Genomic DNA, 15,395 nt, shown 5'->3' with positions numbered 1-15,395 from the left:
ACTTCTATAAATGTCCTTTGCCTCCTAGTTCTTTCCTCTATTTCCTTTTACTTTCCTTTTGTCCCACTATGATGTTCAGCCTTCATTTGGGTTTCAGTAATGCCTCTCGGTTACATTGCCATTAATCAAGCCCTACCAGGCCTTCCTCTACACCCTCCTCGCCACAGATTTTGGATCACTTGTTCCATCGTCCCCGGGTTTGTCAACACCACTTCTTTTCCCCCACCTCCCCCTCTCCCATGTCCCCCAGAACTGTCAGTCCTGTGTTTTCTCCTCCAGACTGTGTATCCCACCTATCTCATCTAGATAGACCTGCAGAGACAATAATATGCACAAAAACAAGATAGGACAAAACAAAACAACAAAAGCACAATGACACACAAAAAGAAAAGCCTATAAATAGTTCAAAATCTGTTTGCTGACCTTTAGGAGTGTTTTCTGGTTGAGTCTGATGGGGTGCCACATCCTGGACCCCAAGTCTATTTTTGGTACACCCTCAGGACATAACCTGCTCCGCTCCTCCCTGCTGCCCTGCTGCATGCCCTCAATGCTTTGCCTCAGTGTGGTGGAGTCAGATTGGGCACAATTCCCACACTGTCTCCAGTGCTGTCCCCGCAGGGCTTTGGGTCAGTGAGGGATGTCGTGTCTCGTAGTGGGGCTGGCCATATGGTCTTCTCTGTGCATTGGCTGCTCTGAGCAGGGATATCATCCTCAAGGCATGGTGGGCCAGGATGCGCTCCACCCTCTCTTCCTCCCACTTCATGTGCTCCCATGTGCTCTGATCAGACATGTCCCTCTCCCTGAACTATAGCTTTAGTGCTGTCTTCTGAAGTAAATTCTTCTGGGGGATTCATTCTTAAGAAAATGAGAGCACCACCTAATAGGAGGTCCAGAACTGATTTTATTTTTAATGGAGGTAAAGAAACTGTCACTGAATTGATTCCATTTTTCTTTTCTTTCAAGGATTAAAAGACAGAGTTTCTGGTTGAAATGACCATGGCATGCCAAGCACAATAGAATAAAACAGCCCCCTACTGAAGAACATCATGAAATATTAAAATAAGAAGGTCTTACACATTAAAAATTTTTATTGTAGATTTGAATAAGGTTTGCTGAGCACATTATCCATTTAAAAATCATTTTATTAGGGGCTCATACAACTCTTATCACAATCTATCCATACATCAATTGTGTAAAGCACATTTGTACATTCATTGCCCTCATCATTCTCAAAACATTTGCTCTCCACTTAAGCACCTGGCTCCTCATTTTCCCCCTCCCTCCTCCCTCCCTCATGAACCCTTGATAATTTATGAATTATTATTTTGTCATATCTTACACTGTCCAACATCTCCCTTCACATCGGCAATCATTAGTCTTGTCTACTGCTGCTTTTTGAAGTAACCTTTAGCCTATTTCTTTGTGTTTATTCCCCTTCTGTTTTATCTTCCTCTGATAATGGGCCTAGGGGAGCTGCCGCCCCAGAATCAAACAGAGGTGAGGAGGGCCGGCCCAACAGGCCCTTGCACTGTCCAACGTCATATCTTGCCCTGTCCAACGTCTACCTTCACCTACTTTTCTGTTGTCCGTCCCCCAGGGAAGAGGTTATATGTAGATCCTTGTAATCGGTTCCCCCTTTTCACCCCACCCTCCCGGTATCACCAACACATTATCCATTTTACATTCAACAAGTCATACCCATGGTGCATCATCTCATTCATTGTAATACATTCAGTGCAACAACACTGTGTTAGTCGGGGTGGACTAGAGAAACAAACCCATAGTCACTCATATGTGGTAAGAAAGAACTTTATCTACAAGACCAGTTGAATATTGAGAAAACAGCCCAGACCAGATCAAGTCCATAAATCCAATATTAGCCCATATGTACAACACCAATTTATAAAGTTCTCTTCAGACTCACAAAACACATGCAATGACCCTGGATGCAGGAAGAGCACAGGCTAGTGGGCAGGAAGTCTTGTGGATCCAGTGATGTAAGCATCTCAGTGCTGGCAGGGGTCTCCATATGGCTTCTCCAGCTCCAGAGGTCTGGCTCCATCAGCCTCTCTCCACGTGTCTTCTCCACAGGGATGTCTCACATGGAGTAAGCCATGAGAGAATGTGTCTTCCACCTCCAAGGAGGTACACTGGAGCTCCAAGAATCCTCAGGAGAAGGCCAAGCCCACATTGGCTACAACCTCATTGACAGGCTAGACTCCACCCCTTCACTCTTAATCCTCTCAAATTGACAAACGATTACATAACTACCACAATCACCCATCCCACCTTCTCCTTGTGTTTCCTCTCTCCATTCTTGCTTCCTTCCGAACCTTTCCGAACCTTTCCTTGGGTGAATGCTGCCACTTTGATGGCAAATGGTTGACTATTCTAAGGTGTGCACATCTTACTAGTCTTATTCCCCGCCCCCACCCCCTTCCAGACCTGTCTATTATTTGGCCGAAAATTAAGCTACCGTGGTGAATTCCATCCCAGAGCTGAAGGGTGACCAAAAATCATACTCTCTGTTTCTCTAGTCTAGATCTGAACAACAAGCCTGGTCTCTGATGATTTTGAATTTTGTTCCATATTTCCTTCCCACTCTATCCAGAACCTTCTAATGTGACCCCTTTCTGAACTCAAGTTGGTAGTGGTAGGCAAGCACTATCTAGTTCTTCTGATACTGGGTTTATGGAGACTGATGCTCATGTGGTCCATGGGTCCATTCAACTAAGTGTTTCCATCTGGTTTTCATCACTCTCCTTTCCTCCTGATGGGAGAGAACAAGAGTTGCCTCTTAGATGGTTGCTCATAAGCTTTTAAGGCACCAATCACGTCTCACCAGAGTAGGCGGTAGCACATTCTCTTTGAGGACTATGGTATGCCAACTGACCTTACTGCCCGCCCCCTCTCCCCCCAACTACGATCCTGAGACCTCAAGCCCAGAGGCTCATTCTCTCAGGGTGTTTGGTTATAGCCAAGAAGTTTTCAAGATTTTGCCTCCCTATATAGCCCCTATATCTGCAGCAACGGTAAATGTCCAAATGTAACTCTCTTCCAGACATATGTATTTGTGAGCGTTCTCCCACTCTCCTTCCCACATCTGTTCACCCTGCACGTCACAGGGATCGCAGGGCTGTGTGGGCAAGTGAATTTGCGTCTGTTGGCTGTACCGCTTGAGCCCTTCTCCGTGTCTTCCTGTCTCCATCAGTCATGTTTTCAGACTCCACTCCGATGGCATATGCCCTTCCCCTTCATCCGAGTTCTTGACGTCTACGCGACTGTCTTTCCATTGGCGTGTTCTGTGACAACACCGTTCTTCTCACTTCATCCTTGTCTCCATTACAAACTGATATCTCTGGTTCCCTATTTCAGTTTTTAAAAAAATTTTTTAGACATTTATTTTCTGTTGAGCCCTTGGTGCCAGCTCCTCTGTCCTCCACCTCCCTCCTCTCTCCTCATGGCCCCTTGATAAATTATTATTATTTTACTGTCTCATACAACTCCTGTCTCCCTTTTCCCATGGTTTCTGTTGTTCATCCCCCTTGGGGTGGGGGTGGTTATGTGTCAAACATCACAATAGGTTTCCCCTCCACTCCCCACCTTCCCCCTGCCCTCCTGGTATTGCTAGGTTTCCTGGATTCCGTGTGTTGTGAGCTCTTACATCTTATCCATACCTGTGTACTTGCTCTGGTCTAGCCCACAGTGAAAGGCAGTAGTTGGGTCATGAGGGGTGAGGAAGCCTAATGGGGGCCAACGAAACCTCCAGGAACCAGAAAAATATTGTGTGTTTCATCAGTGCTTTACTGCACCCAGATTGACTCATACCTTCCCTGTGACCCCTCTGTGAGGTGTCCCATTGTCTACAGATGGGCTTTGGGTCTCTTCTCTGACCCCACTTGTTCTCAATGATATGGTTTTGTTTGTTTGGGGTTTTATGATGCCTGTTATCTGGTCCTGGCGACACCTCATGATCACACAGGCTGGTGTGCTTCTTCAATGTGGGCTTGTTGCTTCTCTACTAGATGGCCACTTGTTTAACTTCAAGCCTTTGAGATGCCAGACATTATATATTTTAATAGCCTGGCACCATCCGCTTTCTTCACCACATTTGCTTATGCACACATTTGTCTTCAGCAATTGTGCCAGGACAGTGAGCATCACAAAATGCCAGGTTGTTAGAACAAAGTGTTCTTGCCTGGAGGCAGGGCATGAGGAGAGACCCAAAGTCCATCCACAGCCTCAGTGTATTGCCAGATAAATATGTGTACATGGGCCAACACTTCTATTGTTATGAATGCATGGGTTAACATATGTACACGCCTATGTTTACAGCTCTATCCATATCTTTGCTTCCTAGATCATTCCTCTGTTTCCTTTCGCCTTCCTCCTGCCTCACCATGCGTGCCCTATTTCAACCTCTTAGTAATTCCGCTCAGCTAGAATGCTGCTGCTCCAACACCACCAGGATCTCTACGTCCTTGTTGTTAATGATTTTTAAAATCATTTTATTGGGAGTTCGTCCAGCTCTTATCACAATACATACATACATACATTGTGTCAAGCACATTTGTACTTATGTTGCCATCATCATTTTGAAAACATTTTCGTTCTACTTAAGCTCTTGGTATCAGCTTATTCCCGCCCCCCTCCCTCCCTCATGAACCCTTGATAATTTAAAGTTTGTTTGTTTTTATTCATATCTTACATTGACCAATGTCTCCCTTCACCCACTTTTCTGTTGTTTGTCCCCCTGGGAGGGGGTTGTATGTTGATCATCGTGATTGGTTTCCCCTTTCTCCCCCCACCTTTCCCTTCCCCTCCTGGTATTGCTACTCTCATGATTGGTCCTGAGGGGTTTCTCTGTCCTGGATTTCCTGTGTTCCAGCTCTTATCTGTACTCGTGTACATGCTCTGGTCCAGCTGGATTTGTAAGGTAGAAATGGGGTCATGATAGTAGTGGGAGGAAGCATTAAAGAACTAGAGGAAAGTTGTATGTTTCATCCGTGCTATACTGCACCCTGACTGGCGTGTCTCTTCCTTGTGACCCTAGAACTTTAAATCTTTAAAAGAGAAGACGGCCTCATCTTTCTCCCTTGGAACAGATGATGGGTTTGAACTGCCAACCCAACATTTAACCCACTGCTCTATTGCTATGAATCAGAATCGACTAGATAGCTGTGGGTTATGAAGAATGTACAGCAAAGAGCTCAGTGATTTCGGCTCCCATTATCTTAGGAAGCTACTGTAAGATGTGTTTTATCAAAATAAGGGGACAAACCAAGAAGACAGAACAAATAGGATCTAGGGAATAAGAACAAGGAACAAAGAGACTCTTTGGGGAGAACCCAAGATAGCAGGACACACAGTCCCAACTGAAGCAGGTCAGAAGGGTCAAGTACAGTTTGGTTGAGAGCATAGGACTGGTCTAATGCCTCAGGATTTAGAACATATTGACTAGAAATGTACCCAAATAAGAGAGTGTGGAATACACAGAATGCTAAGCAAATGAAAAACTGCGACAATTATTAACTCTAGGAGAAACAAAATGTTATGCAGGAAAAAAGTAGTTCTAGTATTACTACATCCGCTGTGAAGAGAGTTTACAGAGTCATAAAACTATAAACACTGACTGTTGATTCAAGCAAAAGTAGGGTGTAACTAAGCTGAGAGGAATGGGGCTAGTAATGTGCTGTGGGGGTAGGGTCAAGGAGAGTGCACATGAGCTGAACCTTAATTTCCCAATATGAAAATCAATAGATAAAGAGTCCGTTGAAAGTGGTTGCCTCTAAGGGGAGCTGGGTCGCTGGACACTTGCTTCTTACAGAACTCTTTACTTTGTAAACGATGGGCAAGTATAACTCAATCAAAAGTAACACGACTATAAAACCAGCCCACAAATTCTACACGCAGAAGGTGATCAATAAATATGAACCGTTACAATTCCTACTGTGCAAAGCCTTTCGCCAGACAACGTGATATACTTGCAGGTGAATATGATGTATTAAGATACTGTATATACTTGTGTATAAGCTGAATTTTCAGTTTACACTACCTCAGCTTATACTCGAGTGAGGGTCCCACTTACCTGTTTTCTGGTGCAGTGCAGGTGTTCTCCGGTCTCTCCCACTCGCCTACAGGCACCTGCAGCTTCTTTGGGTGGTCTAATGACTGCTGATATCACCTCTCTCCTTTTCTCCTGCACGCCTGCAGGCTCTGTGTTGTCCGTGCTTTATTGGGCAAGAACCTACCTGCGTCTGTGTGCTGGTCCCTGGGGCGCACCGCATCCTTGTCAGATCAATGTCAGATGCGGCCTCTTCTCCCACTCTTCTCCAGGGCTGTGACCAAGGACGTGGCTGTTACAGTCTTACCCATGCTTGGTCACGTCCCCTTTGCTCCACCCAAGCATTGCTGAATACAAGTACTGGTATATCTCTGGTCTTTGATATACAGTACAATTATTTACAGTACTTAGTCTGCTATTTTTAATTTTCTTATTAACCCTTATCTGGACCCAGTGTTGACTATGCTTGCAGAGAGAAGCCAGTGTTAGGGCTCATACATGCTGCATTACATACGCACCATGTTACTGCATGTGTTGCATTAGCACTTCCCATACGTAGGTGGTAATGCTGCATTTGCAACGCAGTGCGTATAGTATGAGCCCTGACACAGGCTGCTCTATGCACAGTCATGTCATCACATTCTGGAATATCATCGGCCTACAGTGGGCCTCAAACTATACAAGCTGCATTGTGGACCTGCAGTGAGGCAGCATGCGCAGCAATGCAGCACATGCAGTAACAGGCTGTATAGTTGTTGTTGATACCATGTTGTTTTTCCTGACCCTCTTTTCCACTTACAGAACTAGTTTTCTGTTTTTCTTTGAAATAAATATTCCCCTAGGCTTATACTCAAGTCAGTAACTTTTCCCAGTTTTTTTGTGGTAAAATTAGTTGCCTCGGCTTATATTTGGGTTGGCTGATACTGGAGTATATATGGTACTTGATTACAAATAACAAAATCTCAACTCCAACCAATAAAAGTGATGCAAATGTGATTATATTTATGTTATGCTATCAAGAGGTTAAAAGACACAAGCTCCAGATGTGGCTGGATCCAGGTGTTGACACAGTACCAGCAGAGATCATCCTCTCTCCATCTCTCGGCTCGATTTCCTCTGTGTTGGCGTGACTCTTTAGCACACTCTTCTCACACATTGCAAGGTGGCCTCCAGTAGCTCCTGGCTTCTAGAGATTTTAATAGGAGAACAGGCCCTCTGCCTGGAATAGACACGTTGATCTGGCTTGGGTCACATGTCTACCCTGAACAGATTGCTGTGGCCAAAGGAATCCAGCAGTCTGATGGCCGGAGCTTGAGTCATGAGTCTAATCCTGGGACTGTGGGCAAAGTCGGGGTGGAGTGGTTCGACCCCGCGTGCTGCTTTGGGGAAGGGGGAGAACACACGGTGTACAGCCAACAGCTGTCTTGGTGCCGATGTCCTGGGACTGAACACAGTGCTTTCTCTCATCAGCAGGAACCACTGGTGAGAAGCCATTCGCCTAAACCCTGCATAGCTCTCTCATTCCCTCTGTTTCATGAGAATCCTTCAGGAGTTACCGACATCTCCCTTGTTCCCACACATTGTCATCTTCAGAGGAAGCCGCCCTAGGTCCTACAGTGTGACAGCTCCCAGACTCCTCGTTTTCCTGCCTCCCTTTCCCTGGGGGCTAAGCATGATCAAGATGTGGAACCCAAATGTGGTGCCCAGAGCTGCAGGAAACTCCAGATGAGGCCTGAACAGTCCAGAGGCCAATGGGATGCTCAGCTCATTTCCCTTTGGCGTAGAGCAACTTAAGGATAGGCTAGCTTTTCTTTGGCGTTGCCATGTATTGTTGGCCGTGGTCTCTTAGGCCCACAAAGATAATCTGAGGCCAGGCCAGAAAGAAGGAAAAGGAGAAGTTGATCTGTGCTCCCGGGCGAGATTCACAGGTTCCAGCAAGGAGTCAGTGAAGTCGCACTTCCTGGGAAGGAGGGGAGATCAGAGAAATTGCGCCTGTCTGTGGTGAAGAGCAAGTTTTTAAGCTGGTCAGGAGGATAAACAAAAAGGGAGGGGGCAGGAACTGCAGCTGCAGGGGCTTAAACCGTATTCATCTGTGAAATTCCGAGGTAGGATTTAGCTTCTCTTCCTAGAATCCAGAAGTGTAACAGAAAATACTCAGAAACATTCATACAACACCTGCAGAACACCCCGTCCGTGAATGTAATTGCATCAGACAGATGACAGCTGATTCGGGGTCTAGAACAGGCTGGCACCCACTCTCTCCAGTGAGGCCCAGAGGGTGGCTGCTTGCCTGCTGCTGACGGACATCAGCTTGCTGAGCAATGTTATGGACTCCAGGCGTAATTGTCCTTGCTGCCAGTTCATCAAACGTCAAAGATCCTGGGCCACCAGCAGTTCCTGACTCCTGCAGTCATGTGAAGCCTCTCATTTGTTGATCCCTGACGACATGTCTAATGATTCACAACACAAACTTGGCTTATGTCACGCAACAGTGAACAGTCTCACCACATTGTTCAAGGACTCATGGGACAATAGCCCAAACAGGTTCAAAGCAGTGAATATAGACGCCATCCATTCATCATCTCCAGTCAATACTGTGCCATTATGCCTTTATGTCATCTTCCTGGCTGCTCGGCACTGGTGTCAGGGTCCTGCGTAGAATTCCAGTGCCGTGTTCACAGGTCCAGCCACACAGGTGATGGTGCTAGCTCAATGGTTACTGATGACTATTCTCAATCCTGTTGACAAGTATGATTCGACCAGGATCTTAACACCTAAAAGATGAGATTTTCAAGTCCCAGGAAGCATCTTTCTTCAAGAAAGAGAGTAGAGAATGGCTTGTTTATGGCACAGCCGAGGCCCTGAGCCCAGAAGGTAACTGCAGCAGCATCTTCAAACCTGGCACCCGCAGTCCTGTACCTGGCAGCAGAGTCACCAATCATGCTAAGCTAGAGAGTAAGAAACATATTCAGGGCCCCCCAAAAGCACGCTCAGGGCAAAGCCCCACAGATCTACAGTGCAGAACATACAACCGCATGTCCCTAGACATCACCAGAGAGGTGTCTGTCTGACCAAGTGTCACAGACATGGAAGAAGCCAGTCATCTTCAGAAGGTCCAAGCGGAGGGTTCTTTTTGTTTTGTCTTTTTCAACTCAAACCCACAAACCTACCTGCTCTTCACAACAAACAAGAAACCAACACAAAGCCAAGAAAGAAAGAAAGAAAGAAAGAAAGAAAGAAAGAAAGAAAGAAAGAAAGAAAGAAATCTGCAGGAGATAATTTCCGAGCTGCTGTGATATGCAGATTAGACTCGCCAAGGTATTTGGAAAGGAAGTGACAAGGACAGCAGAGCAAAAGACAGAATGATACTTTTTTGTGGAATGAGCAGAGTATGAGCGGGAGTTGAGGTTGCCTGTAAGACATGGAAACAAAAGGGGGAGTAAGTTTTTTGAAATGCCTATCAAGGGGACTCTTGAAATAAGAAGTGTCCCTTATGGAGACTGGAAAGAGTGACATGTGGAAGAGCTAATTTATTACAGGGGAGGGAAGAGAAACAGCAAAGGCATGGAAGGTTTGTGTTTGTTTATAAAATCCTTATCCGATATCTTGATTTTAAATTGTGCAACAATATCTTCAGAGCAGAGTTAGTTAATGTGACTTTTTTCTCATTGAGTACTTCAGTAAGTTGGGATGAGAAAGCTCAAGAAGGGTTGATCAGAGTGAGACCAAGACAAATAGAGGTACCATTGCTTAAGGGCTTCACAGGTGGTTCTGAGGGGGTTATAAGAAAACTAATGCACCAACATAAGTGAACCTTGAACGTACACCAAATACAAGGAAATGGTCATAGAAGACCACCTACCAGGACTCCATTTATATTAATATCGAGAGAATATAAAAAAATCTCGCGAGGAAAAAAGACTAGCGGCTGCTGGAGTTGCAAGAGGCGGAATCGAGGAGTTACGGGCACAGGTTTATTTTTGAAGTCATGAACAGGTTCTACAACGAATCAGTGCTTGCAGATCCTAACCTCGTAAAAACTATTGAGCTAGCTCAATAAAGCTTTTTATTTTTAATGACTAAATACTTTCTATTCAGGAAAGGAAGAAATAATTATGTAAAACCGCTGAATAGAAGGTTTGAAAGGGTTCGAGAAGACAAAGAAAAGATTATAATGAAGTACGCAAAGACCTAGAGTTAGGAAACCACAAGGGAAAAAGATACTATTTTTAAGCTGAACGAACAGAAGGAAAAATCCAAGCCTCAAGTTGAACTATTGAAGGATTCTATGCGCAAAATGTTCGACAAACGGGAGCATCAAAAGAAGTGAAAGGAATGCCAAGAGTCACTGTACCAAAAGGATCCACACTCACCCATGTTAGGAAGTAGCATATGATTAAGCACTGATAGTACTGAAGGAAGAAGTCCAAGTAGCACTGAAGACATTGGCAAAAACCATGACTCTTAGAATTGACAGACTACCAATTACGATGTTTCACTACAGGGATGCTACACTGGGAGTGCTCCCTCAATTTGGAAAGCAAATACCTGGTCAACTGAGAAGATATGCATATATTTGCCTATTCCATACAAAGGTAAACATAACAAATTATTATTTTTTCTTTTCTTCATTAATCATTTTATTGGGGACTCTTACATACCTTATAACAATCCATAATTCAGTTGTATTAAGCACACTTGTACATATGTTGCCATCATCATTTCCTAAACATTTCCTTTCTACTTGAGACCTTGGTCATAACAAATTATTATAGATAACAATGAGAAGAATGATCAACATAACCACACACACAGGGGGGCAAACAACAGAAACCTTGGGGGAAGGGAGACAGTGGTTGGTGTAAGACATGAAAATAATAATAATTTATGATTTATCAAGAGGTTGCGAAGGTGGGGGGAGAGGAGCTTATATCAAGGGTTCAATAGAAAGTAAATGTTTAGAAAATAATGATGGCAACATATGTACACATATGCTTGATACAATTTATGTATGGATTGTTATAAGAGCTGTAAGATCCCCCAATAAAATGATCTTTAAAAAAAGAATGAGAACTTCGGAATACCTAATAGTCCTACAGAACCTGAATAAAGACAATAGGCAGTGCTCGCTTCGGCAGCACATATACTAAAATTGGAACGATACAGAGAAGATTAGCATGGCCCTTGCGCAAGGATGACACGCAAATTCGTGAAGCGTTCCCTATTAAAAAAAGACAAATAGGCAGTGTTTATGCACCCATTTCATCTTCAGCAATTATGTTGGGAAGGTGAGCATCACAGAATGCCAGGTTATTAGAACAAAATGTTCTCATGTTGAGGGAGGACTTGAGTAAAGGCCCAATGTCTATCTGCTACCTTCATACTTAACCTATGACTATATGTACATAGACCTATATCCTTATTGTTATATATTTACACATATGCATGCTTATATTTAGACCTCTACAAATTTCTTTCGCCTCCTACTTCTTTCCTATATTTCCTTTTTCTTTCCTCCTGTCCCACTATCACGTTTGGCCTTCATTCGGATCTCAGGAATTCCTCTTCGCTACATTTCACTTGATCAAACCTCATCATGAATTCTATGCCCTCCTCGTCATAAATTTTAGATCCCTCGTCCTCTCCCATGTCTCCCCAGAACAGTCAGTCCTGTTGTTTTCTCCTAGGGATTGTTTATCCTGCCTATCTTATGTAGACAGACATACAGGGAAAAAAGGAAGAAAGAAATCAAAAAGGCTATAGTTAGTTCCAGGTCTGTCTGCTGACCCTTATGAATATTTTTCGATCAGGTCTATTGCTTACTCTGGGACTTCATTGCTTTGCTCCCCTTGTTGCTCTGTTGCACTCTCTTTGAGTTTCACCCCAGTGTGTGTGTGTGTGTGTGTGTGTGTGTGTGTGTGTGTGTGTGTGTGTCTGTGTCTGTGTAGGGGGGGTGAGTAGCCACAGGCACACACCCTCCACCCCAAAACCCAATCTGACCTGCCATCCCAATCGAGAGCAGGAAGGGCACGCTGAGCCCTTCCCACTCCATTTTTTTTGAGGGGGAGGGTAGATGTGGAGTATTTCTTTCTTTCTTTTTTTTTTTTTTAACATTTTATTAGGGACTCATACAACTCTTATCACACCTCCCACTCCATTTTGAGCGATCCTACAGATACCTCTCCCTGGACACCGAGGCAAGCACATCCAGGTTATAGGGTTGAGGAGGTTGAGGAGGAAGGCCATAAGGTGGCATGACTCGGAGCTTGGGCTTTGGAATGAGACAGATCTGTGTGACTTTGAGCAGCTTTTCTTGAATTCTATTTTATTCACCTGTAAAATGTGAATGAGTAACATCCAGCTCTGGGTGGTGGAAATAGTTAATACGTTCAGCTGTTTGAGTCTGCCTAGACAACCTTCTGGAAAATTAATCAATAAAAACCCTATTGAGCTAGCATGAGCCCATACGCGCATCCCAATCTGCACCACAGCACCGTTCACGACAGCAGGAAGATGAAAACAACTTAAATGCCTATCAGTGGAAGCATGGATAAAGAAACTGTGGTCCGTACACAACGGAACACCACGATCATCGAGAATAATGATGACCTTGTGAAGCACCTCATGGCACCGAGGGACTTGCTGAGTGAAATCAGTCAATCCCCAAAGGACGGGGATTGTATGACATCACTGTTAATAATGGAGACTTGAAGGCAAAGCTTTTCTTTAAAAAAAACCACCTCACTATCATCGGAGTCAATACTGACCCATAGTAACCCTATAGGTCAGAATAGAACTGCCCCTATGGATATCTGAGGCCGTAACTTTAGGGGAGAAAGGTTTTTATGCCAAAAGGAAAATACTTTGATGGTAACTGGTCGGGGGAGGGGGAAGGAGGAAGGGGAGCAATCGGTTAGCAGGGACTCAGTGTTCACTTGGATGCTGGGGGGTGGGGGCATTACATTATTCTCTAAGAGGGAGAAGAGAAACCGAAGTGGTGGGTGGAGGGGAGAAGGACAAGCTGTCGGGAGGCTTGATGAGCAGTTTAAGTTGTTGAATGCAAAAGTGATGATGTGAAATGTAAACCCCCACCTAATTCACAATAAGTTTTTTAAAAAAAACCCAACCCAACCCTGTGGAGCACAATTCTAGCCTGACGCACATGAAGTTGGAGTCAGAATTGACTCAAAGCAACTGGACAGTATGGTGACCCTCCTGATCAGGAAGGAACGACAGAGAACTAACTGGTCAAGAACGGACGTAGCCCGAGGAAGCAGTAGCTGTAACCACGATTGCTGCTGCTCCTTTATATCTACTTCACATCCTCACCGTACGCTGTAGGCAAGTTTGTCAATGCCCCTGAACGTCCGTCTCCACGCTTGCAAAATGGGAAACCCACATCTTCAAGTGCTGTGAGTGTGTGTCTGGCCAGCCCAGAGCCGGGGGCACAGCAAGTGTAATAAACAGCAGCTTCGTCTTCTCCTTCCGGTCAGATGAGCATCACCTCCTTCCCTCCCAAGGTGATGTGGGCTGGATAGGACCCACTCTAAGGAGCCTCAGGGGAGAGGCCCTGACTTATAAGCTTGTCTTGATAAGGATTGGCACAGTGGCTAAGAGGTTGGTTGCTAATTGAAAAATCATCCGTTCAAGCCCACCAGCTGCTTCCTGAGAAGAAAATGTGATCGTCTGCATCGTCAATATGCAAAACCCTGTAAAGCAGTGGTTCTCAACCTTCCTCATGCCGTGACCCTTTCATAGAGTTCCTCATGGTGTGGTGCCCCCCAACCATAAAATCGTTTTCATTGTTTTGCTACTATTATAAATTGGACGACCCCTGTGAAAGGGTTGTTTGACCCCCCCCCTAAAAGGGTCGTGACCCACCGGTTGAGAACCGCTGGTGTAAGGGCAATTCAACTCAACCGCAGTACGTTTGGTTTTTAATTTTTAGAGACTCTGCATCATTTTAAAATAATAGTTGCAATTGGCATATATGAAGGGGCTTCAAAAAGTTCATGGGAAATTGAATTAGAAGATAGTAGAATTTTTCATGAACTTTTTGAAATCCCCTTTGTCTATCTTTGACCTCCAGGCCAGTTCTTTAGACTACTTATCAAGTCACTATTAAAAACAATCACAGTTTAATTGACATGTAATTAAACTGTTTAAGTATATTAAGAATAGTTGCGCAATCATCCCCACAATCCGTTTCACAACAGCTCTCCTGCCATCATCCTAAACTACTTGTCCAGTTACTGTCGCTATAGAGTTATCGATCCTGGATTTCATACCAAACACAGCAACAGTGACAAAATGCCTCCACAAGAATAGCAAAATAAAACAGAGGAAAACCTCAATTGAGAAGAAAGCAGAAAATAATAAAAACTAGGACAAATTTAAAATGAGCCCAAAGGGAGAACAAATGCTAAGGTGTTGAATTTTAACTTAAGGACCTCTGCATTAATACAATCTGCAATTCATTCGGTCTGATAGCACGGCTATTCAGACCCTTTGTCAATGATCAGAGGGGATTCACCAGAGGCTTAGTCCCTGTGGGGGGCTCTGCAGAGGGATTTTGAAGTTTCCTTGTCAGCCATAGCTTGCCTTTCAGATGAGAGAGCCAGGTTCGATTCCCAACCTCAGATCCAGCCACCACCTGCCTGTTTATCAATGGAAGCTTGCATGAGCTACTTGGCCTGGTGATCTATTCTGCAAAGCAGCCCATGAAAGCCCATGGGTCACAATCACAGGGGTGGCACAGACTGTCCTGCGTGGGGTCACCAGGAGTGCGGGCAGACTTAATGACAGATGCCAACCACCTCTCCTTCCTTGAGCTTTGTTGAGGAGCCCTGGGCTGGCTCTCAGGAAGCCTCCTAGGATCCTAGACTTCCTCTGGCTGGGGAGGCCCCAGTCATGAGAAATTCTCCCTTTGAAGGTCGGGCCACCTGCAGACCCTGGCTGTGTGAATTCAAGATCAAGGACTTCCCCTGGGCCACCTGCCCCAGGAGCAGGAAAGGCCCAGCAGAGTCCCAGGAGGAGCCTGTGGCTGAGTCCCCCCCCTGCTGGGCCGGCCCTCCTCACCTCTGTTTGATTCTGGGGCGGCAGCTCCCCTAGGCCCATTATCAGAGGAAGATAAAACAGAAGGAGAATAAACACAGAAATAGGCTAAAGGTTACTTCAAAAAGCAGCAGTAGACAAGACTAATGATTGCCGATGCGAAGGGAGATGTCGGACAGTGTAAGATATGACAAAATAATAATTCATAAATTATCAAGGGTTCATGAGGGAAGGGGAGTGGGGAGGAAGGGAGAAAACAAGAAGCTGATGCCAGGGG

At 44.9% G+C, this 15,395-nt stretch overlaps 1 non-coding gene across 1 annotated transcript; it reads left to right on the top strand.

The window, feature by feature from the left end:
* The first annotated feature begins 11,186 nt into the window (after nucleotides 1–11,186).
* LOC142455698 (U6 spliceosomal RNA) lies at nucleotides 11,187–11,293 on the top strand. The gene has a single exon (XR_012785848.1). It is a non-coding gene; the product is annotated as a U6 spliceosomal RNA (small nuclear RNA).
* Nucleotides 11,294–15,395: the final 4,102 nt, after the last annotated feature.

The sequence above is a fragment of the Tenrec ecaudatus genome, chromosome 8, assembly GCF_050624435.1.
Source record: "Tenrec ecaudatus isolate mTenEca1 chromosome 8, mTenEca1.hap1, whole genome shotgun sequence".
Classification (NCBI taxonomy): Eukaryota; Metazoa; Chordata; class Mammalia; order Afrosoricida; family Tenrecidae; genus Tenrec; species Tenrec ecaudatus.
The sequence above is the reverse complement of the archived record's forward strand: the minus strand, read 5'-3'. Positions and strand labels throughout refer to the sequence as shown.